The 26,933-nt window shown below is 40.1% G+C and overlaps 1 protein-coding gene across 5 annotated transcripts in view; it reads right to left on the reverse strand.

The window, feature by feature from the left end:
* The window catches only part of NEBL (nebulette), a 363,233-nt gene that overhangs the window by 117,863 nt on the left and 218,437 nt on the right, over positions 1 to 26,933 (reverse strand). The window lies entirely within an intron of this gene.

Consider the following 26,933-nt stretch of genomic DNA (forward strand, 5'->3'; position numbering starts at 1 on the left):
TCAAAGTAGAATCATAATTAAAGTAAATGTATAATTAAAAAAATTTTTTTAACGTTTATTTACTTTTGAGACAGAGAGAGACAGAGCATGAACGGGGGAGGGTCAGAGAGAGGGAGACACAGAATCGGAAGCAGGCTCCAGGCTCTGAGCTGTCAGCACAGAGCCCGACGCGGGGCTCGAACTCGTGAACCACGAGATCATGACCTGAGCCGAAGTCGGACACTTAACCGACTGAGCCACCCAGGCGCCCCAGTAAATGTATAACTAAAACAGCTATATAGTGATGTTTGGAAACAACTGGTACCCTTTGAAGAGCGAGAACTAGTTTAACATTAACTGGGGTGATTTCTTACTACTTTCTCTTATTATTTAATATGTGTGTGTGTGTCTTCATTCATTTACTTCACCCATAATTTTGTGTGCATTCTGCAGGCCAGGCACTATTTTAATCTCTTCAAATAATCAATGAACAAAACCAATAAAAATCCCTACCCATCTCTCCTATTTCAATCATATATTCCTTCATCAAATATTTGAATATCTACTTTGTGGCATGCTCCGTAGTAAGCATTGCGTCCCGAGGTTATTCCAAGTACTGAATGTACATATGACAGTCAATATTCACCGGTATGTTCAGTTAAAAATATGAATTTTCTTGGACTATGAAAAATGCGTTGGGCTTATAAAACCTACATTTTCAACAAAGCAGCATGTTTTAAAGAATTTTTACCAATGTGCAAATAATTTATAGATATCAATTTTCTATCCTATTTTTTTTAATGTTTATTTATTTTTGAGAGAGAGAGAGAGAGAGAGACAGAGCACGAGTGGGGGAAGGACAGAGAGAGGGGGATACACAGAATCCAAAGCAGGCTCCAGGCTCTGAGCTGTCAGCACAGAGCCAGACGTGGGACTCAAACTCATGAATCGCAAGATCGTGACCTGAGCCAAAGTCGGATGTTTAACCAACTGAGCCACCCAGGAGCCCCAATTTTCTATCCTATTTTATACACTATATCTGTAGGTGATTTTCTCCATCCTTTTTTTTCCCTCAAATCGTGTGTGGGAAATTTTCCTTCCGAACCCCAATATGCTTGGCATACTTTTGATTTGCCCCTAAAGTGGCATCCTTTGGGCAATGTCTATCTATGATGTTTTAACTATATCAGAAATTATTCGCTGGAGCAGCTCCGTCTAGGAGACCTATAATGTGAGCTCCATATGCAATTTTAAGTATTTTGGTTGCCACATTAAAAAAGAAACATAAAGGGGCGCCTGGGTGGCGCAGTCGGTTGGGCGTCCGACTTCAGCCAGGTCACGATCTCACGGTCCGTGAGTTCGAGCCCCGCGTCAGGCTCTGGGCTGATGGCTCGGAGCCTGGAGCCTGTTTCCGATTCTGTGTCTCCCTCTCTCTCTGCCCCTCCCCCGTTCATGCTCTGTCTCTGTCTGTCCCAAAAATAAATAAAAACGTTGAAAAAAAAATAAAAAAAAAAAAAAAAAAAAAAAAAAAAAGAAACATAAGTTACTTTTAATGATATATGTGATTTCACTCAATATATCCAGATGATATTCATTTCAGCATGTAATCAATATAAAAAGTACTGGGGTATTTTACATTTTTTTATACAAAGTCTTTGAAATCCAGTGTATTTTCATCTCATATTTGCAGTTCATCCCAATTCAGATGAGCTGTACCGGAGAGTGACCTACCATTGCACATTACAGCTGTACAATAATGTTATAAAAATTGTAAACCATTCGCTATGTTTTTCATTTTAATTGTATATACCTTAAATGTGAAAAAAAATACATTTAACATTAAACTTCTTAAGAGGAGGGTTTCAGAATCCTAATAAGCAATAAAAACTGCAATCTAATTTCGTTTCCAGACCTACTTAAGTCAGAGTCCTCTGTATGGGAATGTATTGTATTAAAGGTTTCAACGGTTCTTCTAAATAATGAATTAACTCTTTAAATGATGTTTTAATTAACTTCACCGAAGGTGTATTTTCAAAATGCTATCTTGTTTCATTAATGAGAATGACATATTTAAGGTCCCAGCAGTTTTCAGGATAAATAGTCACTCTTTAATTATCTCTCTAATAAATAGATAATTATATGAGTGAATAATAGATATTGACTCTTTCTTTCTCTACTTAAATACAAAAAAAAAAAAAAAAAAAAAAAGTCCAGATAGTGAAATATCTTCCACTGGTCCTCCCATTTTTAACTCCTAGAACCTAATTTATTTTTTTTTCTTTTAATTTTTTTTTTCAACGTTTATTTATTTTTGGGACAGAGAGAGACAGAGCATGAACGGGGGAGGGGCAGAGAGAGAGGGAGACACAGAATCCGAAACAGGCTCCAGGCTCCAAGCCATCAGCCCAGAGCCTGGCGCGGGGCTCGAACTCACAGACCGAGAGATCGTGACCTGGCTGAAGTCGGATGCTTAACCGACTGCGCCACTCAGGCGCCCCATCCTAGAACCTAATTTAAAATATACCAGCAACTGTTTACCAGCTTGGCTTAGTTACCTAAGCCATTGTTATGAAGCAATGTTACAATGATCCTTTGCTAAAGAGGCCTGATGGATCATTTAAAGAACCGAAGTGTCTCACTGAAATGAGATTTTTTTCTATTAAAAACTTTAAAATTTCAAATTCTCAACAGAAAAGCACTTGAGCAGCGAGAGGAAACACAGTATCTCTCACCTCTGTTCTACAAAGGACCCATGGAACCAGCAAAATGGATATTTTGTAACTGCTAGGATCTTCGATAATATCCAAATGCAATGAAGTGCTTTGAATCAAAAATGCTGTTACATAAAGTGATATCCAAGGACTTAAATTTTACTTGTGTCATCCCTCAGTCAAGAACTCTTAGAAGTCAAGAACTCGTAGGAACTCCGCCTGCTGGGTACTAGGAGAGGGCACAAAAGCATTGTGTGTGTCACAGGATGCCAAGCGCTATGACTGTGGGCTTCACCTATAAAATCCCATTTAATTCTCACACCATCCATTTCACAGATGAGCCACTGGGACCCCGAGAGATAATTTGCCCAAGTTCTCACACTAAGAGATATCAACCCAGGTCCGTATCGCTTCAATCTGTGTAAAATCTATGGAAACAGGGAACAGGAGAACATTCAATGACTTATTTCTTTCTGCGAGTGATATTATTATTATTTTCTATCCTCTTTTTCAATTTCCAACTTCAAAGTAATTGTCATTGATGACAGTGTCATGGCTGACAGGAAGAGTACTTGTGGTGTGGGGACAACTGGGTTCCTGTGGCAAAAACAAGACTTCCCAGGAGTCAGAAGCAATGGTAAAGCACGTAATAATGAAAGCATTAGGAGCACTCTTGACCTGGCAAGAACCTAATTTGATAAGCTTTCCTGATTGTTATTCAATAACGATACATTTATAAGCAGTAGTAAGCTGGAAAAATATTTAACAACCATCTCTCCCAGGGGGAGGAAGGAAGGAAGGAAGGAAGGAAGGAAGGAAGGAAGGAAGGAAGGAAGGAAGGACACGGAAGGAACACAACTGACTCAGATGAGCTGACATGAGCCAGAAACATGAAGCACTGTGAGTAGTAACAATAAAAAGCCTGTATCTCACAGTGAGTGGACCAAAGGTTGCCAGTAGACCTGAGAGACTAATCTTCCAAATTTTAAAACAGGCATTTCAAGATACACAGTTATGCCCCAGTGCTATTCTGTCCCATATCTGTGTGCTGATGAAATCGTGCTAAGAAATAACATTTCAAATTTATCAGAGCAGCCGTTTTTCTCTACTGATGGCCATATGCTAAAATCATAAAGTCTGTGTTTGTGTTACTCTTAAAGATAATTCAAATGCATATCAGATACTGTACACACAAATGAAGGAAATGGGATGAAAAGTAATGTAAGAGGCAGATTTTACTGTATTTAAATAGAGTCTCCCCTTTCTACCTGCCTTGATACCCAAAAAGATTTGACGAGTTTTTCTTTAATGCAATTCAATGCATAACAGTTTAAACAGTATGGAGTTTCGTCAAAAAAATAAAAATAGAAACACCATATGACCCAGCAGTTCCACTTCTGGGTATTTATCTGAAAAAACAAAACAAAACACCAACTCAGAAAGATATCTGCACCCTCATGTTCATTGCAGCATTAATTGCAATGGTCAAGATATGGAAACTACCTAAGTGTCTATTGACAGATGAGGGGATAAAGAACATATGGTATGTGTATATATATATGTGTATATATGTATATACACACACATACATATATATAATATATATATATATATATATATATATACCCACACTGGAACATTCTTCAGCCATAAAAAGGAAGGAATTCTTGCCATCTGAGACAACATGGATGAATCTTGATGGCATTAAGCTAAATGAAATAAATACCAGAGAAAGACAAATACCATATGATCTCATTTATATGTGGAATCTAACAAAAACAAACACAACAAAACAAAACAAAAAACCCACATACACAACAAGCTCCCAGACACAGAGAACAGGTTATTAGTGATTGCCAGAAGCAGGTGGGGGGGGGGGGTTGGTGAAATGGGTAAAAGGGATCAAAAGGTATACATTTCCAGATATAAAATAATAGGTCACAGGGATATAATATACAGCATGGTAACTGTAGTTGAGAATACAGTATTGCATTTGAAATTTGCTAAAAGAGTAATTCTTAAAAGTTTTCATCATAAAAAAAACACTTTTTGTAACTCTGTATAGTGATGGATATTAACTAGATTTATTGTGGTGATCATTTCAGTGCGCACAAATATTGAATCATCTCATTCGACACCTGAAACAAAGACAATGTTATATGTCAATGATACCTCAATAAGAATTTTAAAAAAACACTAAAAAGCTCATGACCTGAGCAGAAGTCGGACCCTTAACTGAATGAACCACCCAGGCGCCCCGCCCCCTGATTTGATAATTATTTATGATATTTACTTTCTCTTATACAAATAATCATGAGGGAAGTCTTAGATTTAAACTTAATCAGAATTAATAGCTAAACTGTATTATCCTACATTAAAATATCATATGCATGGGTTTTAAAAAACTTATAATAGGTTTAGATTTGCTTAACAAACCTTACAAGATTTTTTTTTTAAAGATATCATCTGATTATCAATTAAGTGTGGCCCAATTCAAAATACAAAGGTTTCTCTAAAGGGATAAATCATCTATATGATAAAATCTAATCTTCTGGGGTAGTTACAGAAGACTTTATTACAAAGAAAACTACACACAATTTTATGCTTTAACTAGTGCTTTATTTAATTTACCTTTTCTATTATACTCTAAGTTCAGTGTTGTATTAATTTCTTTTTTTTTTTTTACTTTTCTAAAACAGCAATAGCAAATGTCCTGTTTAAACAAACTATCTTTGTTTAAATATTTAAAGGTTTAAATATCTATGATATAAGGACTAACTAAGTTTTCAACACATCATCGAAAATGTATCTTTTAAAGTCCATTACAGGCTTTTGTGACGTTTCTATTTCAGGGACAGGATTGGTGACTGTATTTGGGGTCATGGCTTGGCAAAGATTACAACTGACTCATGACCTATGTTACAGTGAGGCTTCTACTCAAATCCTTTACATTATATTTAAAAAAAAATGCCTGAAATTATATTCCACACTGAATTGATAGCAGAACTTTATGCTGTTTTCTACCCTGGCAAAACCAGTACGACTGACCAGGCAAAAATGACTAAGCACAGAAGAGACGCTAAGCCCACCAGATCCTCACGGAATGAACCTGAATCGCTGAGCCATTGTTGGCAAAACACATCCGGTGTGCAGAGGGTAAAAAGCATCAGCCATGCCCCGAGGAGTCTACCATCTGAGTTCGAAACCCCACTCTGCTATTGGCCTGCCCTGTGGTGTCATTTGAAGTTTTTGGTCCTTTATTTTCTTATCTGTTAAAAATCAGGTCAGCCTTTCTAGGTTCTGAGACTGTATGATTACCAACTTTATCTACTAATCGCTGGGGCACAGAGTTCGAAGACAAATTCTTTTACCAAATCACTTTTGGTTTTGGGAAAAGTGGAACTGTATTGAATAGCAGACACTGTGGTAAGGCCTTTATGTATCTTGTCTCATGGCATATTCATAAACTCTTTAGAAAGCAAATCCTGTCGGGATCCCCACACCGAAGCTCAAAAAGGTTGAGTAATTTGCTTTAAGGTAACATCAACAGGACTGGAGTCAAGATCTTCTGTATGTTTATGTATCTTCTCCCCATATAAACCCATGGCGAGTATTCAACACTGTGATGTTATACAGCTGGACTGTACTTTTAAAAAGTCCCCTTGTGTTTTGACTACAGGTCAGAAACCAAGCAGGTATGACTGAATGGCTAATAAAGCATGAGATATTTATAAAACCTATTCCCATACACATCAATATGTCGTGAACTGTTATAAAGACAAGGCCTTTAAACAACTACAAAGACATTTTCATAGTCTATTCTAAAAACTAGAGTATTAACTCAAGGTACCTATATAGATGAAACTATAAGTGGGTTCCACATGCACATAAAATAGGGATGTATTCCCAAGGCATGGGAAATCATCAGTGATGCAGCTATGCTGAATATATTCGTGGGTATGTGTTCCAAAGTCGATATAAACATAATCAGTGGGAAATTAAATTCTAGTAGAGCCAAGAGCATGGCTTTTAAAAGCTTTTAAGCATTTATCTCCACAATGATCTCATGGGGAGTTCAAGCTTGCTTTTCAAGCAATGACAGTGTCCAAAGCTCTAAAAAGCAGATATTTACCATACCATTCAATCTGTTGCAAGAGTTTCTTGGCAGTTTGACTCAATATGAGAAAATAAAGTTTTCATGTCATCACAAAGGGGAAAAAATTGTTATCTTAAGCATGTGTCCCTAAGTTCCTTGTCCCTCAATTTAATTACACATTCTCTTTCAAGGTTATAATAATAACTTTTATTATTCTTCACCCTAATAGTAGTTTAGTTCTGTAAATATGAATGCGAACATGAGAAAATAAAAATCACTATTTAAAAATAAACGACATGACCAACACAACTTTATTTTATATTAGTTCTGCTTTATGTTTTCAGTTGTATTACCATCTCCTAAAGGAATGCTTGGAGACTGCGGCTCATAAGAAGAGTAAATCAATGGCACTGATATGTTTGAAGTGCAAACATATATTGGCCATGTATATATTATTTTAAAATAATTCAGTATTTGGATCAAAATATCAATATTTGAACTACTATATATAAATCATTACGTTAGGTATTGCAAGAAATATAACACTGAATAAAATCTAGCCTTTCACACCATGAAGCAATTAAAGAGTATACTAAAGCCATCAGAGAATTACAGAAGGCTGTAACCATTCAGAAGATGGAAGAAATCAGAAATATCAAGGAGACTCTAATCGAGGAACACTGCCTTTGATCCGCACATTAGGAAGACGAGCCCACTTGTCACAAGTGAGAAAAGGGAAGAGGGAAGACAGAGCACAAGCAAAGACAGCAGAATAGCCATACGTGAGCCCCCGTGAGAAATAAGTTGAGTGTGCAGAGACGAAGTGTAGGAGTAAGGAATACATGAAAGGCAGAACAGGACAGCTGCAAATGTCAAGCCAACAATTTTATATACAATTCAATCAGAAATGTTGCATCTTGAAGTTTTAAGCAGAGGAGTGACATAAAAATCCAATATAAAAAAGATTAATCTAGTTCCGATGGGCTGACACGAAAGGAAAGAGAATATCAGAAGATTTCTGCAAAAGAGCCCATGGAAAAAACAAAGACGGATGCCAGGGTCATGAAGTTGCCAAAAGTAAAGATTTGAGAGACGCTATAAAGATGGAGGCAGAAGGACGCCCGAGTGGCTCATGGGTTGGGCATCCAACTCTTGGTTTCGGCCGAGGTCGTGATCCCAGAGTCATGGGATCGAGCCCTGCGTGGGGCTCTGCACCGAGCGTGGAGCCTGCTTAAGATTCTCTCTCTCCCCCCACCTCTGCCCCCTTCTCCCCCAACTCTCTTTCTCTATCTCAAAAGAAAAAAAAAAAAAAAAAAGATGTAGGCAGAGCAACAGACAAGACGTGAAGAATGAAAGGCTTTTTTAAGGTGTTGAGCTGTTTGCCTAGAAAGGGAAGTGTGCTTAGGCACGCGCGTTGAACCTAAGGTGGAGCTGTTCAGGTGAAGTATAGCCATCAGTTAGGAATGTGAGGTGGTCAGATTAGGGCACTGGCTCAGCTCTGAGACAGGAGTCCGAGTTCAGACAGGCACGCGCAAATAGTGGAGAAAGTAAAGAAGACAGTTTTACAAAGGCATCTCCTAAAGAACAGCAAATCGTCCTCCAAAGGCACTGCTGATTGTTAACGCTGTAACATAGGAAAAGGTCCACTCCCCAAACAAGGTCTCCTGTGGGACAAAGAAATATTCTCTCTATTCTGTTTTCTTAACAATTCTCAAAAACTAGACTACTTTGTTTTAATGGAACGCTTCACTAAGAGTATTTATTGGAAAAAAAAAGTATTTATTGGGACACTCTTATAGGAGTTAGGAACTTATAGAAGTTAGGAACTTACAGGAGTTAGGACACTCTTATAGGAGTTAGAAGTTAGGAAATTTATTATCTTCCCAAAGGTGCTTTTAAAACTATTTATGTATTCTTGTCTGGTTATAAAAAATGATAAATGTTCATGGTTTACTGGAAATAGCAAAAAGCATAAACACCAAATGTTTGAAATATTGCATCGGGAACTGTTGTCGAATTTTATCAAATGCTTGTTCAGCATTAGGTGGCTTTCCTTATTTGACTTTTTGATTAATATCAATAGTATATTAACTTTATAATATTACTAGATTTCCTAATCCTAATATCTAACCATCCTTGCACTCGTGAGTAAAATACTACTTGCTTTTGGTATATTACTCTTTAAATGGATATGATTTCATAGCATTTTATTATATAACAATATGTATGTAATAATGAACATTTATGTTAATGACTAGAGCCACTGATGTTCATGAACTTGAGTTTTCTTTCAAGGCTATTACCTTTTTTGGGTTCTGTGCCAGTTTATGTACATTTGGGATGGCTGTTCCCTGAAAATAGGACAGACTCAACAATAAAGCTATATCATACATGTCAATAAACCTACCTGCATGAACCATGCTCGGGTCCCTGGCTCTTGTAAGCAGACTGTGAATCACATGACCTGACTATCCAGCCATGGCTCATTAGATCAGGAGCAGCCATTGCACTTGGGGAAAGGAAGTGCACTGGCCATCCACTGACTAAGAAGAATGTGTTTCATGAGTTTGAACGAGAAGACATTTCGTTGTAGATAATCAGAGGGTGGTGACTGCTGGGGTTATAAGGCCAGGTAGACTCAGGCAGATGGCTGTTTTGCAATCAGATGCTGAGAAGGAGGCTAAGAAATCCCATATTGAAAAGCAGAGACAAAGAACTACACAGACCCTAAAAGAGATGGTTAAAGAGATTTGCTTTCTAATGGCTTCACAATTCCCGTGGCATCCAATACTCCCGTTGGAACTGTTTGCTATGATATTATCCCATATCTTGCCTATATATCCCTTTTTTTCTTAAGCCATTCCTTGGAACCAAACACCCCTAAGACAATATTAGGGACAGGAGCCTTTTAGAAAGCTAATTATTTCATAATTTTTTTCAATGTTTTCCTTGGTTATTGCTTTGCTCAGCTTTTCTAATTCCTCTGGCATCAATTTTGGAAGTCCCTACATTTCTTTTAAAAATCCATTTCATTTGTATTTTCAAGATTTATTAACATAATGTGCTCTTGTGGGTTTTGAATTTAATAATAATCTAATCCGATTCTGAGCCAGAAGAGATAACCACACATCCAGCAAGATGTTCAAAACTTGAAAGAAATGCATGAGAGGGTAAAAATAATGGAAGTGGGGATTTCAAATTATCAAGACAACTTTAATAACAGATTTAATATGCACTGATGATTCTAGCTCTCGAGATTTCCTTTATATATATATATATTTTTTTTTATGTTTATTTATTTTGAGAGAGAGGGAGAGACAGAGTGTGAGCAGGGAAGGGGCAGAGAGAGAGGGAGACACAGAATCCGAAGCAGGCTCCAGGCTCCGAGCTGTCAGCACAGAGCCTGATGCAGGGCTTGAACTCACGGACCGTGAGATCATGACCTGGGCTAAACTTGGACGCTTAACAGACTGAGCCACCCAGACGCCCCACCTTTTTATAAATTTTCTTAATAAAAGTTCTTTAGAGTACACAGCAGGCATCTAATAAATGAACCGATCACTATAATAATACTTCACTGAAAAATACTTTTTAGACAGTTACATATATAAAGCACCAGGCTTTGAAAATTTTAAAGTTAATGTTTTAAATCAGATCTGCAAGCTAACAGAACATATTCATATCTGGATAGTAAATGAACATTCTATTAAAAACACAATAACGAAAACTCATTTCCAAATGTTATCATAACCTTATCACTTAGTTATACAGCATAGTAATACATGAAAGACTGTCTTTCTATGATAAATCCTTATTAACTAAGTCATCCCTTATTTCAGAAACAGCTAGCCTTTTATTTCCTGAGAAGTGAAACATAATGAATCATAAGGTAATTAACCAGTCATCTAGTTTGACAAGATGTTTGATGAGCACAGATTACCAAATGTCAGAATTCTGAAACTACAGGCAAGAACTGTTGCTTCCCAATTTCTTGGTCTACACAACCCTGAAACGTAACCATACTGAAACAGCTACAAAGGAGGGGTAGACATAGACGGAAAATCAATTTTAAATATAAAAAATTTTAAATGTAGAAATATCTAGAGTCTGATTATGAAGTCTTTCTCAGGCAGTTCTGAAGAAAACAACCTAACTTCTAAATGCTCCCTGAAAGCCTCTAACCTTGTTTAGGGATGAAATGCGTCCCTAGCTGAAGCTCTGTAAGATGACAAACCGTTTTATACTCCACCACTAGAGTGACAGATAGATACAGGATATTTGAAACAGGACATAGGCGTCTCGCACTGCACTGACCTGCAGAAAAAATTTCTAGAATATCATCTATTTTTTTTTTGTCTTAACATTCAAGAGAGAAAATTTACTAGTTTCTGGATCTACAGCGGCACATACATGTAATGTATAAGTAAATATAAAATGTGCTGGGGAATCAGCTCAGACTTTTACCTGCTGACAGGAATGGCATGGTGAAAAAGACAAGCTCGGTGCACTAAATTATAAACCTGATGACACGAACAATCCTGCTTTGGCCTAATAATCCCGTGTGCGCCTAGTACAGAGCTGATAAGAGCATCAATTTTTACAAAGTTAAAACTCAGCTTGTGAATCCAAAGTCCGCCATTTTGTTGCCTCCCAGAACACGCACAATTGCACTTAGAATACTGCCAGCAAGAGGGGTGTTTGGGTGGCTCCGTCGGTTAATCGTCTGACTCTTGATTTCTGCTCAGGTCATGATCTCACGGTTTGGGGGATCAAAGCCTGCATCGGGCTCTGTGCTGACACTATCCTCTATAATGGTCACTAATGTAATGTCACACTGGCCTGACACACTTAATTCATTTGTCTCTTCAAAATGTCCTCTCCACTACTTCTCCGAGGGAATAAATGTAAAATGGCAGTAAAGCTTCCATGTCTCTTACTGATACATCCGTTGATGTCACAACCCAAGTAAATGGTGGGATGTGCACCACGGAGCTGGTTTGCAGTCTGAGGCAATTCGGGAAATGGCTGTTTTATTGACTTCTCCCATCCAAGTACTAACCGGGCCCGACCCCGCTTAGCTTCTGAGATCAGATGAGATCGCGCGCGTAGGGTAGTATGGCCGTAGACTATTTTATTTACTTCCGAATGCACACCAAGCTCCAAACTATTGACAACTTGGGCCACGGATCGCTATGTATCACACATCTCTAACTTGTAATTTGGAACAATTTGGATCTTGGACAGGCTGGAAAAAATCAAGGTAGCTATGCCAATTTTGATATAAACCAACTTACAGGGAGGATGTTAAGCCAACATAGGAAAGTCAACTCCCTCTGAACAGCATATAAAACGCCTGAGCAGCAAACATGTCCACAAAATGAATGCGTTTTTCTGTCTCACACTAACCTTCTCTATAATTATTCTATTTTATTTTGGGGGCATCTGGGTGGCTCAGTCGGTTAAGCATCCGACTTCGGCTCAGGTCATGATCTCACAGCTCGTGAGTTCAAGCCCCGCGTCGGGCTCTGTACTGACAGCTCAGAGCCTGGAGCCTGCTTCAGGTTCTGTGTCTCCCTCTCTCTCTGACCCTCCCCCACTTCTGCTCTCCCTCCCTCTCTCTCTCTCTCTCTCCCTCTCAAACAATTAAAAAAAAAAAAACAATTATTCCATTTTATTTTTCAAGATACTTCTTTGTGTATATGCCAAGATCTTATGATTAATATCTGAAGGGAAAAAAAAAAAGCAAGAAAAGTATTTTTAACTCCTTCCTGTTACAACCTGGCATAAACAATTTATGTTAAAAGGCAGGTGATACTATAAATGGAAGCTAATATGATCATTGAGGAAACAAAGACAAACATTTCTGCTAACGTATTAATAAAACTATAGGATCCAAAACAATCTACACAGGACACGATGAGTACAGTGGTTAAAACCTAACTACTAGAGTTAAATACTGAGTTAGAATACAAGCTCCGTCATTTAGCAGCTCTGTGTGGTTGGTCAAATGATTTCACTTCTCAGAGCCAAACGTTCCTCATCAGTAATATTGAAATAACAAAGATTGCAGCCCTAGTTGGGTTTTGTGACAATTAAATAAGGTCATGTATTTAGAGCACTTTCATCAGCACACTTAAGTAAGCGCTTAATAAATCCTTAGTATTATTTTCTTTCTCTCAAAATTGTTTCCCCTTAACATGATCAAATTAAAGCACAAGACTATGCACTAAAAAATTCTGGAACAGGGGCGCCTGGGTGGCTCAGTGGTTACGCATCCAACTTGGGCTCAGGTCATGACCTTGTAGTTCATGAGTTCGAGCCCCGCGTCAGGCTCAGGGCTGACAGCTCAGAGCTTGGAGCTGCTTTGGATTCTGTGTCTCCCTGTCTCTCTGCCCCTCCCCCGCTTGTTCTGTCTCTCTCTTTCTCTCAAAAATAAATAAACATTAAAAAAATTAATAAAAATTAGTAACTTTTAATAAAAAATTCTGGAAAAAATTGAACAAAATATGAAAGTATTACTGGGGATCAGTATGAGGGTTCTTCAAAGGTTCTAAAATGAATATATTATCACTAAAAATAAACCAGATCATGAATTATTTTAAATATCCAAAACTAAGAAAATATTTTATGGCAAGAGAAGGCATCCAACAGGGATCTAGTTTCTTGCTAAGAGAGGAGTCACCCATATTTTCTGAGAAAATCATATTTTTATGAGAAAAATCATGCAATGTGTTAGGTGAGCATATGGATTCCGGTCCCACTGCTGACCCTCTGGGTGATGTTGGGTGAGGCCGTACTATCTTTGTAAGCCCTGCCTCCCTTAAAATAATAAATGTAGCCCATGCATGGGTTATCTTTAAAAATGCTTCCATTTCACACTTTGTGTGTTTTTATAAACACAGGAATCCTGTCACCATGACTTTTGCTTTAAAAGGATTTTTTAACGCCTATTATAAAGCCTCTATTATTAGAACTGTGTGCTACTAGAACATTCACACATAGAATGGGATTAATAGTCCAGAGACAGACCCACATGCATAGGATAAAAGGCATTCCAGTCAGTGGGGAAAAGGAAGATGCCTTAAGAAATAATGTTAGAACGACACGGGAAGCAATTATCATTGGATCCACTCCCCAAACCCCACACCAAGATAAATTCTAAATGACATGTAAAATACAAAGCCATGGAAGATCACGGGGAGGGATTACTCTACAACCAGGGACTGGGAAGCCGTTCCTAACTCAAAATCCAGAACCAATGGGGAAAAGAATGACTACGTGAAAACAAAAACAAAAACAAAAACAAAAACAAAAACAAAAACTTGACTACATAAAAATAAAAATAAATAACAATCTAAAATTTACACATAAAAATAAAACACTGTAAGCAAAATATAGTTAGTGGAGGTGGGGGCGGGTAATTGCAATCGTGAAGGAGTAACAGCCCCAGTAAAAGGAACTTTTAAAAATTCAGACGGAAAGACCAACAACCCAATATGGACATACAGTCTACAGGAAAAGAAATGCAAATGGTCCTTGGCATTAGAAAAGATGCTCAACTTTCCTAAATGATAAGAGAAATACAAATTAAAACATGAGATCGCATTTTTTACCTTTTAAATTAGCAAGATTTCCAAAAGTATACAACATACTCTGATGATAAGACTGTGGAAAAATTGGCCTTCTTGTATATTACTGTTGGGAGCAAAAAACTATTCAACTCCAATGGTGGTACACTTGGCAATATCTAGAAAAATTACAGATGCATTTACTCTTTGACCCATCAGTCCCTCTTACAAAAATCAACTCCCAAAAGTACTGGTAAAAAAAAAAAAAATGAGATGATGCATTTATAAGACTATTCATTACAGGACCAATAATGGCAAAAGACTGGAAATAACCCAAATGTCCATCAACTAGGGACTGGTTAAGTAAACTATAGCACAGCCACAAAAAGGAGCTTTCTAATCCATAAGGCAGATCACCACAGACTGCTATGGAGTGCTCCCCAGGATACAGCAATAAAGGAAAAAAGCCCAGTACAGGAAAGTATGTACTGAATGTTACCATTTGGGTGAGAAAGAGGATATGCTACATAAACACAGCTACTTACATATTTTTTAAAACATAAGGAATAAACCAAAACTAATAAAAAAAAAAGGTGGGGGGGCCTCATGGCTTAGTCAGTTAAGCATCTGACTGTTGATTTCTGCTCAGGTCATGATCTCACAGTTCATGAATTTGAGCCCCGCATCAGGCTCTACGCTGACAGTGCGGAGCCTGCTTGGGCTTCTCTGTCTGTCTCTCTGTCTCTCTCTCAAATAAATAAATTAATAAAAAGGAGAAAATGGAACAATGTTTATGAAAGAAATGGAATGTTTATGAACAAGAAGGAAGAAATGGAGCTAGATCTCTTCCAATATACTTCATTTCATATTTTGATTTTGGAAAATCATGTAAATATTTTATATAGCTAATATGTATAAATAATTCAAAGAGACAAATATAAAGCAACCTCTAAAATCTGAAATCAGATTGAAATAATTGGACCTAATGATACATTGGTTTAAGTAGCATAGCCACACAGAAAAGAATTCTTTTTAGTATTTTGCCATGTTGCATTCACTATATTTGGTACCAACAAGGCTGTTATTTTGTAAGTAGCATATTTTTCTGTTTCTAAAAAAGTGTGTTTTACTAACTCTGTCCACTAAAGATGTCTAGAAATAATGACGACCCAGTAAAAACCGGTAATCAAAATATTAGAAAAACGATTTTCTTTTTTTTAAAAATTTTTTAACATTTATTCATTTTTGAAAGGCAGAGAGAGACAGAGCGTGAACGGGGGAGGGGCAGAGAGAGAGGGAGACCCAGAATCCGAAGCAGGCTCCAGGCTCTGAGCCGTCAGCACAGAGCCCGACGCGGAGCTCGAACTCGCGGACCGCGAGATCGTGACCTGAGCCGAAGTCGGCCGCTTAACCGACTGAGCCACCCAGGCGCCCCAGAAAAAACGATTTTCAATCTATCTTCATGAACAATCTGACATAATCACTGAGAAACTGAATTTGTGCCTTTTTTTTTTTTATTTAGGAAACAAATGTCAAGATCTTATCCAACAGTATTTTATACTGTTAAAAGAAAATACAGTAGTGTTGATCCATGACAAAGTTTTCAGGTCTAAGGTGAAATTAGAAAAATAAACCAATCTTGAGAAAGAACAAAGTGTGAGGTATCACAATCCCAGATTTTAAACTATACTACACAACTGTTGTAATCAGAACAGTATGGTACTGGCACAAAAACAGACACAAAGATCAATAAAACAGAATAGACAGCCCAGAAATAAATCTGTGCTTATTCTGTCAATTAATCTATGACAAAGGAGGCAAGAATATACAGTTGGAAGACAGTCTCTTCAACAGGTTGGTTGAAAACCAAACAGCTACGTGCAAAAGAATGAAATTGGACCACTTTCTTACTCAAAATGGATTACAACTCTAAATGTGAGACCCGAGACAATAAAACTCCTTAAAGACAATAGGCGGTAATCTCGTGGACATCAGCCTTAGCAACATTTTTCTAGATGTCTCCTCAGGCAAGGAAAACAAAAGTAAAAATAAACTAATGGGAATACACCAAAATAAAAAGCTTTTGCACAGTGAAGGAAACCATCAGCAAAACAAAAAAGCAACCTACTGACTGGGAGAAGATATTTACAAATTATATATCCAATAAGGAGTTAATATCCAAAACATATAAAGAAGTAGTACAACTCAACACTAAAGAAGCAAATAATCCAATTAAAAAATGGGCAGAGGACCTGAACAGCTATTTTTCCGAAGAAATCCAGATGGCCATGAAAAGATGTTCAACATCACTCATCATTAGGGAAACACAAATCAGAATCACAATGAGATATCACCTTATACCTGTCAGAATGGCTAATATCAAAAAGACAAAAAATAACAAGTGTTAGCAAGATTATGGAGAAAAGGGAACCCTTGTGCTCTATTGGTAGGAATGTAAATTTGTACAACCACTGTGAAAACAGAACGGAAGTTCTTCAAAAAATTAGAAATAGGGGCACCTAGGTGGCTCAGTTGGTTGAGCATCCAAGTCTCGATTTTAGCTCAGGTCATGATCCCAGGGTGGTGGGATCAAACTCCATGTCAGGCTCCACACTGAGCGGGGAGCCTGCTTAAGATTCTCATTCTCTCTCTCTCTCTCTCTCTCTCTCTCTCTCTCTCCCCCTCTCCCTCTGTCCCTCTGTCCCTCTCCCAGCTCATACTCTTTCTGTCTCTCTCAAAATTTAAAAAAATAATAAAAAAATTAAATTAAAAATAGAAATACCATACAAGCCAGTAATTCCACTACTGGGTATTTACCCAAAGAAAATGAAAACACTTACTCAAAAAGATACATGCACCCCTATGTTCATTGCACCATGACTTACAATAGCCAAGATATGGAAGCAACCTAAGTGCCTACTGATAGATGGATGGATAAAGAAGATGTGGTGTGTATATATATGGTTATAATTATACATTTTATACATGATTTACACATATGATTATATATATAATGGAATATTACTCAGCCATAAAAAATAATAAGATCTTGCCATCTGCGGCAACATGGATGGACTTAGTATTATGCTAAGTGAAATAAGTCAAACAGAGAAAGACAAATACCATATGCTTTCATTTATATGTGGACTCTAAAAAACAAAACAAACAGACTCTTAAATATAGAGAACAAACAGGTGGTTGCCAGAGGGGAAGGTGTGAGAAGGACGGGGGAAATGGAGGAAGGGGAGTGGAAGGTACAGGCTTCCAGTTATGGAATGAATAAGTCATGGGGATGGTAAGTACAGTGCTCAATGGTATTTTAATACTGCTGTGCGGTGACAATGGTAGCTACACTGTGGGGAGCATAGTGCAACACCCCATAGAGTTGTCGAATCACTATGTTGTGCAGCTGAAATTAATGGGATATTGTGCATCAACCATACTTCAATTTTACAGGACAAAAGACAAACTCTCTCTCCCTCTCTCTCTCTCTCTCACACATACACACACACACACACACACACACACACACACACACACACCTGGTTAGTGTCTATCTGCCTCCAACTCAGCTCCTCCCTCCCTCCTCTGTCCCAGTCTGTCCCAGAGGGGTGCCCTGAGCACTGCATCTTCATGGCTTCCTTGCAGGCTCTCTTCTAATGGAGTCTGGCCAGGAACAGGAGATCAGAAGGTAGGAGAAGAGAGAAGGAGGGTATTTCTTCCCTTCACCCATCCTCCTGTGGTGCCCTCCTCTGGTAGGAGCTTCATCCTCACAACTATAAAACCCTGATTCCAAGTTCTCCATGGGCTCCCCCACCCCACCCCAGAGCAGGGTCATGACCCCCTGAATCTCTGGGCGCCTCACTATCTCTTGCCTTTTCCCTTAACCACCCCCAAACTTCAGTAAAGTCTCTTCATTTGCTGTCACATGGCTTTGCTCTGTTTTCTGCTGAACCCTGACCAGTACAGGAGCAGACACACACTGCTGTACTTACATATCCACATATATACATACATACACACGCTCTCCTATATTTGTATATGCACACACAAACCCACACATGTATGCATAGAAATACATACATATGAACGTTATGTGTGTGTCCAGGTGTGAGGTTGGCAATAAATTTTACTACCATTTTACATGAAAATGCCCTTTTTTGGAAGGGGAAATAGAGTAGCTAATGGCCCTAAATAGGCTCCCCAATTTTTTTTTTAATGTCTGGTTCCCAATCAATTTTCTTTATACTCATAAGGTAGAGCAAAACTCATAAACACATAGAAGCATGAGGGTCAAGAGAAAAGAGCATGAATCTGGAGAGCTGACAGGTTAAGAGCATCCCCGCCCTGACGTGGGGCCAATAACTGGACATCTGTGTGCCTTGCTCACTCCTCTGTACCACAGGGACCCAAAGAAGGGCCCCACCTACCTCGTGGGATTCTTGCGAGATTCCAAATACACCAGGTGCTCCAGAAACATTAAAAGCACGAGAAATATATCATTTGTTCTATTTCGCCAGAATGCATACAGTGCTACATCAGTAAATTCAGAGCGTCGCTTTACACCCCTCCCTCCCCCACCAAAAAGCAAACTGATTATCCATTTAAGAGTGCTCAAGACTGAAACGGACCTTGACAGAAATATCTAGCCTATTCCTTCTCATCAGCAGGCCTGCATCGAAACCATTCTGGACAGATGGGTATTTAGTTCTATTTTTAAAGACCTCCGGGGAAGGAGATTCTACAAACTGCTTTGGCAGCTGACACGCCAATGCATTGGAGGATAACTTATAAATATAAGAACAGTTAAAGAGGGTCTCCAGAACGCAGCCCAGCATGTGTGTGCTCACGGAGCACTGACACGCAGCTAAGAATCATCGTGAGCATTCCAGCCACCTCTCTGAGTGCTGTTCCTCTTGCTTTTAATTATAAATGGTCCTTCGGAAAGTGGGTACACTCAGGGGAAGGGGGGGAAAGGAGACTTTGTATTAATAAGAAAGATTCTGAATAATATAAAATACACTGATCGTACCTAGTGCAGAGACGCAGAAGGCTTCATTCAGAAATAAGGGTTGGGGGGAGGAGAGCATTTTTCCTCCTGACACGTGGGAGATGTTCAATAAACACGTGTTAGGCGAAAGCATCTGAGAGGTATAATCAGCCCCTTACCCATCTAATGAGGAAGAGATTTCCCAATGGGCCATGTGGAAGTCAGCTGATGTCACGTAGAAGCCAGTCCGGTCTGTCCTACCACCCTTTCACCCGGGTCCTGGCTCCAAGAACCTGTTATTTCCCAATTCAGGTAGACTTCTGAACTTAGGCACCGGAACTCCTCCTATCCAAAAGTCCAGCAGGAATGACGGAAGGGGCCAATGGAAGACGAAATCCAGCCTACACTTCCTTCGCCAGCCCTTTTCTAATTAGGTGCCCGGGGAGCCACCTTTTCTAACTGAGCACAAAAGCGCAGCGTAAAGCTTGTGGAGAGCCTTGCTTCGACCCCACCCCTAGGTCTCCAAGACTTGAAGACTTTTCTCTCAAGATAGAACAATTCTTGGAGACTGAAGAGCAAATTCAAAATCACTCCATATGAGCGACTGTCAGCTAGGGTGACTTTTGCCCCCAGGGGACATGTGGCAACATCTACAGATACTTTTGAGTGTTCCCATTGGGGGGTTCATAATGGTATTTAGTGGGGAGGGGCCAGGGATGCTGCTAATGCCTCCTATAAGTCACGAGACGCTACCCAACAACAAAGAACGCTCAGGATCATGAAGTCCACAGTGCCGATGCGGAGAATCCCTGTACTACACGCAAGGGCTTTCCACGATGTGTCTGGGGCCAGGAAAGTTTTATCTGTAATAGTTTACAGTGCGTGTAAGCCAGTCTGCTCAGACACCCACACCTTAACTTATGATCCAACAAACATTTACTGAACGCCTCGAGGCCTCTACTAGGCATGCAAACAAGTAAAAGGCACTACCTTCCCTCAGAAAAATTATAAGCTAGCTGGAAAAGAAAAGTGCGCAACAGTACGTTGGAACAAACAAAAGCCCGGAGGTAGGCAAGCACACAACTGCATAGAGCGTTTCTGTCATTTCCGAGATGAGTGAGAATAGACAGGCAGAACTTCCTAGAATAAATCTGAAGTCCTTTTTTTTTTTTTTAAACTGGGAAGATAATAGACATAAAATTGAGAGAGGATGGGCAGAGATAATTTAGTTTAGTAGTTTCGTATGCTCTCTGGAACACTGTCGAGTTTTCCCTACAGAAAGAGATTATAAATAGTAGTTCAGTTCCAGGTCAGCCCAGAGAAGCTTATTTAACCATAATCCAGCTGAGGTAATAAAACAAGGAGTCTGGCATACAAGAGCCCTGAGCTTTGTGACTCAGAAGAAAGAAGGACAAAGAGATTACTGCCTCCTCCTGGCTTCCCCCTCGCCCCTCCTCCCTTCCTTCCCGGAACCACACACCAATTTTCCTAAGGGCAAGAATAATCCTGGAAGTGATTTCTTTTTTTTTTTTTTAACTTAAAAGTAATATACATAAAAAAATCAAACTGTACCCCCAAAATTGCAAATAAACAAATCCTACCTCAGACCCGGATCCCCAGGCTCCCTTCCCAGAGGCAGCCAAGCGACTGTTTATTGTATTTCATCCAGAAATACTCTCTGCATATACTCATGCAAACAAATGCATGCATATATGCATATTAACATTTCAAAAATCACATACAGAAGTGGGAGCATACTCTACGGTCTGTTTTGTACTTTCTTTTTAACCATAAATCTACCTTGTTTCTTTAGCGGATGCAGAATATTCCATTACATGGATGCACCACTTGTATTGATAGAGGATGACTCCTAGGAACATTTTGAAAAAGCAGAAGTTTCTCTCTCCCCTCTTACAATTCAGTGCCCGCAAACCCCAATGTTTCCCTGTCCTCAGGGCAGAGCTGCCCCAACGCCTTCACTTTCTCCTACTGACCAGTTCTGCCCTAGCCGTTTCCCGAAATGTCCACTCTCCAAAAGGGCTTCTTCTCTCCACCAAACACAGTTAGCTGCTCTCACAGTGGCTGACCTTGCTGACCCTACTTTGAAGAAAGCAATCTGATTCACCCTGATTATTATATGAATTACTGACAAATCCTTCACCTTCACTCTTAGAAAAGGAGATGCTTGTAAACGAAGTTGAACCTAATTATTGGAATTCCAGAGAGAACAACAAAATTGAAAAAAACACAATCAAGTGCACAGCATTTTGAGTTGGGGGTTACCATACGGACTACTGATTCATGTCAGAGAATCTAGGCAGAGAGCTTCCTCTAACTGATGACACTTTGGGCAGTTTCTACTTTTCCTCTAGCTAAAAATCCATTCATTCTTGGGGCGCCTGGGTGGCTCAGTCAGTTAAGCATCTGACTTCGGCTCAGGTCATGATCTCGCAGTTCATGAGTTCGAGCCCCGCGTCGGGCTCTGTGCTGACAGCTCAGAGCCTGGAGCCTGCTTCCGATTCTGTGTCTCCTCTCTCTCTGCCCCACCCCCACTTGTGGTCTCTTTCTCGCTCTCTCTCAAAAATAAACGTTAAATTTTTAAAAATCCACTCATTCTTCAAAAGTTCTGAGATTTTTCACAATACTCTGATTCGGTAGGGAGCCTGCCACCACAGGATGACAGATGCCTGTGGATGTGGGTCATTAGTACCTGTGTAACACAGGGACCCACCACCCTGACACTGGCCACCAGTAAAATGAGAAAGAACAGAAAAGAACATTTTAACTAAACTCTCCATTATACCTCTTATGAAATCCTATATGCCATATAAAAACACCAATATCTCCTCATCAGATGCACAAAAAAAAAAATGCCTGAGTAGCTACTGGCATCTTGTTGCTATGCTGTAGACAGAAATAAGTATTCCATTTCCACCAGGGGCAGGATGGTTGCAGGCTCAGTTCTGAAATTATATCCTGTTTGGACAGAGACCCAAGGTAAATGCTAAAGTAATGTAACACGGAGCTGTAGGCATGATTTATAGTAATGGATTCTTCTGCTATCCTTACGAAATTTGACTAATTTTTCAAAGACGACTTAAACAAACTTGGGATTTGATTAAATGAAATGCTGCTTCCTTTACCGCCCCTTTTTACTTTTTCGTTTCTTTTCTTTTTAATTTCCTATTGCAAGCTTTGGCTCATAAACAATGAGCCAAGGGCCCTGCCTATGCAAACGCCTATATGGAAATTATCCACGGTTTGTCCCGAGGTTGTTGAGTATTAGATGTCATATTCTAGGGATTTCCAGCCAATTCTATTCCCCAGGGACATATTACTGTAGGACTTAGGCTCCAAGAAAGAAATCTGTCCCTCATTAGCTGAAAGTGGCCAGGGAGAGATTTTTGTTGGAATCTACGTGAGCCAAGCAGGCACGTGGGTATAGTGTGCAATCTTGCATTCGGCAAGGGCCCGCGGCATCGCTGCTGATCGTCCATCCACCTGAAGAGTCATGCTGAATAAGGGTTGCTAACAGTATTCAGGAGGGAGAGAGAAAAGACACGCACGGAGAGAGAAACACAACCCAGGACCATCCCTGTCAATAGCACAAGCTCTCCACTAAGACCTCAGGACTGAAAGATGAGAGGCAAAGGCCCCTCTCCTGAAAGACGTCCCAGATGAGTTGGAGCAAGAAGAAAAGCTAGAGATGCTGAAGGTCTGAACACGCAGTAGCAGTGGGTGGGAAGAAGGGATGTGAGGCTGGAGGGGCTTGAAATGTCACTTGATGGCTGCGTGCAGGGGCCGGTGGAGGTGAGGGCGCCTGGGTGGCTCAGTCGGTTAAGCGTCCGACTTCGGCTCAGGTCATGATCTCGCAGTTGGTGGGTTCGAGCCCCGCGTCGGGCTCCGTGCTGACAGCGCAGAGCCTGGAGCCTGCTTCGGATTCTGTATCTCCTTCTCTCTCTGCCCCTCCCCTGCTCATGCTCTGTCTCTCTCCGTCTCTCACAAATAAATGTTAAAAAAAAAAAAACTAAAAGCAAATAAATAAACATTAAAAAAACGTTTTGGGAAAAAAAGATGGAGAGGATAGAGGTTTCTGACCAGCCACCAGATATGCGGCAAACATAGCAAATAAGATAGGGAATAAAGAAGAATGAGAGGAACGGATAATGAGGTCTGTCTGGGATTTCCTGACCTTCAGATGTCCACGGAACACTGTGGCAGATCACAGACTTTGGCTTCACCGTGTAAAATGTACAGTGACTCTAAATTATTCCTATAAAAAAATAAATCTTTTCTTCACGAGGATTCTTAGTGAAAGCTGACCAGTGGCAAGACAAAAGGAGCGTATCATCAAATACGGAATAACGGACTCAGATAGGGGGTCCGGCGCCCGGAGCCAACCGTGGTCGTCAGTAGCAGTAAATAAGAAACAAGAAGGAGCTGACGGTTAGTCTTTGAAATCAAGGAGAGAGAGGCCTAACTATAAACTGTGTATCCTCGGTTAAATCAAAGCCAAGTCAGTAACAGTACATGAAAACCATATCCCGAGAGTCATAATTTCGATTGCTTGAGTTAAAAACCAAATTCTGTCCTTTAAGTGTCTATGTAAATATCCTCTGCTAGTGTAAACACAGAATAACTCGAGAGAAAGAATGCACAGAATGACTTCCAGGTGGCAAACGGTCCAGGGCACAGCCTGTAAATGGCCGGAGAGCCAGGGTTCAAATCCCCGTTCTGCAGCCCCAAGACCTTAAGCAAGTAGCATCAACCCCGACAGGTCATGCTTCCTAAACTGTCACCGCTCCTCGTGGTGAGATATGAACGACTCCTACACAGGCACGACCAACTGTATACCTAAAACATGAGCCTTTCTTAAAGGCACAGCCCATAAAACAGCACCATCCAATAGAAATACGATGTAAGCTATCTATTAACTAACTTTTCTAGGAGCTGCTTTTTAAAAAGAAAGTTTTTTAAATCCAGTGAAATTAATTTAGCAATATCGTTCGACTCAACATATCCAAATTATTGCCATGTCAACACGAGGTCAATATAAAACTATCCATGAGGGAATTTACATATTTTTCAGCCAAGTCTTTGAAATCAGGGTACAATTTACACTCAGAGCGCATCTCAATCCAGACGCTAAATTGTAACGAAGAAACTTGGCGTAGATTCAGATTTCTATACTGATCCAGACATAGCAAAAGTTTTCTAATAACTGAATCCAGTATCAGGTTTTAAATTAAATTAAATAAAATTAAATGTCCAATTCTTCCGTTGCACCAGCCACATTTCAAGCACTCAGAAGCCACACGTGGCTCGGCATCTAGGTAAAAGAATATCCCAGACCCGTTCTGAGCCCGGCTATGCCACTGCTTTTGCAAACACCCACAAGAGGACTCAGACATGTCCAAGATGGGAGGCTGAGCTGAGATGGGGTTGTACGGGGCCAGCTCCGAAGCATTCGGAGGAACGCGGTGAAAGGTGCAGTGAGCCCACAAGCACAGATCCAGGAAAAGCAGAAACCCCCCATTGTGAGCCCCCACCCTCCACCACTAACCACAAGCCCGCCTGTACCTCAACACTCACCTTCTGCTTTCCTCCTCTACTACAGTGGAGGAAGCGTTCTTGGATCCTATCAAAAGCCGACCTCTCCACTTGTGTTTTGAATTCCATCTCGCCATCTCTCTCTCTCTCTCTCTCTCTCTCTCTCTCCCTCCTTCCCTCTCTCTCACTCAGGTATCACTGGCTTCTCCTCCTCCACTGGTCAATCCCATCAATACTAATTCAAATAGGCTTTACTAGCTCTCATAGGAAAAACCAAACAACAAAAAAGATAAATGTAACAAAAATATTTTGACCTGAAATTTACCTCCACCTTCAGTCTCTGCTGCCCTTCACAGCAAAACTTCTTGAATAAGTTGCCTCTGTTTGCTATTTCCAAGCCATCACCTGGCAACTCCAGCCTGACCTTCCTCCCCGCCACACCACTGAAACTACTCTTGCCAAGGACAGCAACCCCCTTGATGGTGCCAGGTTTAATGAGCATTGCAGTCTCCTCTCTTTATGTGACCCCTCAGCAGCATTTGCCAGTGGACCGCTGTCCTTTTTAACAAATGCTTTGTCCCTTGGTTTCTGTTCCCCAATTTACCTTAATTCTCTGTCATCTCACTAGACCCACCTTGTCACCTTCCTCCCCTTCTACTGGGCCTCCAAAAGGTGGAGAGTTTAGGGCTTCTCATCTCTACACTTTCTAGGTGACCTCAGCCAATTCCAGGGTTTGAAATACTATTTAGGTGCTGACGACCTGCTCCAGTTTAGACCTCCTTCCCTGCTCTCTCCCATGAGTTCCATGTTATAGAGACAAGACCTTGCTGGTCCCTTCCATGTGGATGTTCATATCCAACCAAGAGAAATTTCTATCTTCCACTTGTTCCTTCCCTGACTTCCTCATCTAAGTTAAATGGCCACACCATTCACCCATTTGCTAGAACCAAAAGTCTAGGAGATGCCTCTATTTTCTCTGTTCCCTATTCTCCATATTTCATTCTTTAGCATGAAGCTGAAGGAGCCCCAGCTCCAAAATAAAACTTGAAATTGTTCTCTTTTCTCCATTTCTATTACCACCAGCTTCATCCCAACGAGCATGCCTTACCTGTCCTCCATAATCATTCCCTGGGTTCATTCTGGGCCCCGTGCAATTCATTCTTTTTTCCCACAAATCAGCCAAGCAATCTTTTTGAAAATGTAAACCAAATTGTGTCACATCCCTGCTTTAAAACCTTTAATGGCTTCCATTATACTTACACTAAAATCCCAGCTCTTATCATGGCCCTACCTTCTCTGTCTTCCTCCCTCCTATACCCCTTCCTCCTTTGCTCACTCTAGCTTTATCTGCATGCCCACAGCATACAAAACTCCTTCCCACTGGAAAATTTCCATACTTGATGCCCCTTCTGCTTTGAGCCTAGATGGATGGCCTCTGCATAGAGGTTGACCAAAGACAAAATCCTCCTTCCAAATTGTTCTGAGCCTCCTCCAATTCACAGAAGCATATGTGATCCAGGCCCCAGTCTCTATACCATAGGACTTGCCTAGAATGATATAACTGGAACACATCCAAAGCAAACAATACTCTATACCCATTAGAGATCCAGAACATTTGAACCAGCCATCTCTGTCAGGTGGACAGTGATAGCCTTGCCCTCCACATATAACACACAGAAACAAAATTCTGCATTTTCGCTTCATTTAATCATGGAAAACAAGTACTCATGGGGCTTTGAGAACGGACAGTATATCTGAGCAAGCAGTTCCTTTCAAATTCACACCTAAGTCGTTCATAATTTTCTCAACCTTTCCTTTTCCATAAGGAAAAAAAAAAAACCCAAAACTCACTCCCTGCCATTTCAGCTTAAGACCAGCCAACCAAAATTTTCACTAGGAAGAAGTTACTGGAGCATGACAAAGGTACACCATGATTTTCAGTCCCTTCCAAACAGCTGGTACATTGTAAATTCCTCAGCAGAGGATGCAAAGAGAAAGAGAAAGAGAGAAAGAGAGAGAGAAGGGGGGGTGGAGGGAGG

The sequence above is a fragment of the Lynx canadensis genome, chromosome B4 (genome assembly GCF_007474595.2).
Source record: "Lynx canadensis isolate LIC74 chromosome B4, mLynCan4.pri.v2, whole genome shotgun sequence".
NCBI classification, from domain to species: Eukaryota; Metazoa; Chordata; class Mammalia; order Carnivora; family Felidae; genus Lynx; species Lynx canadensis.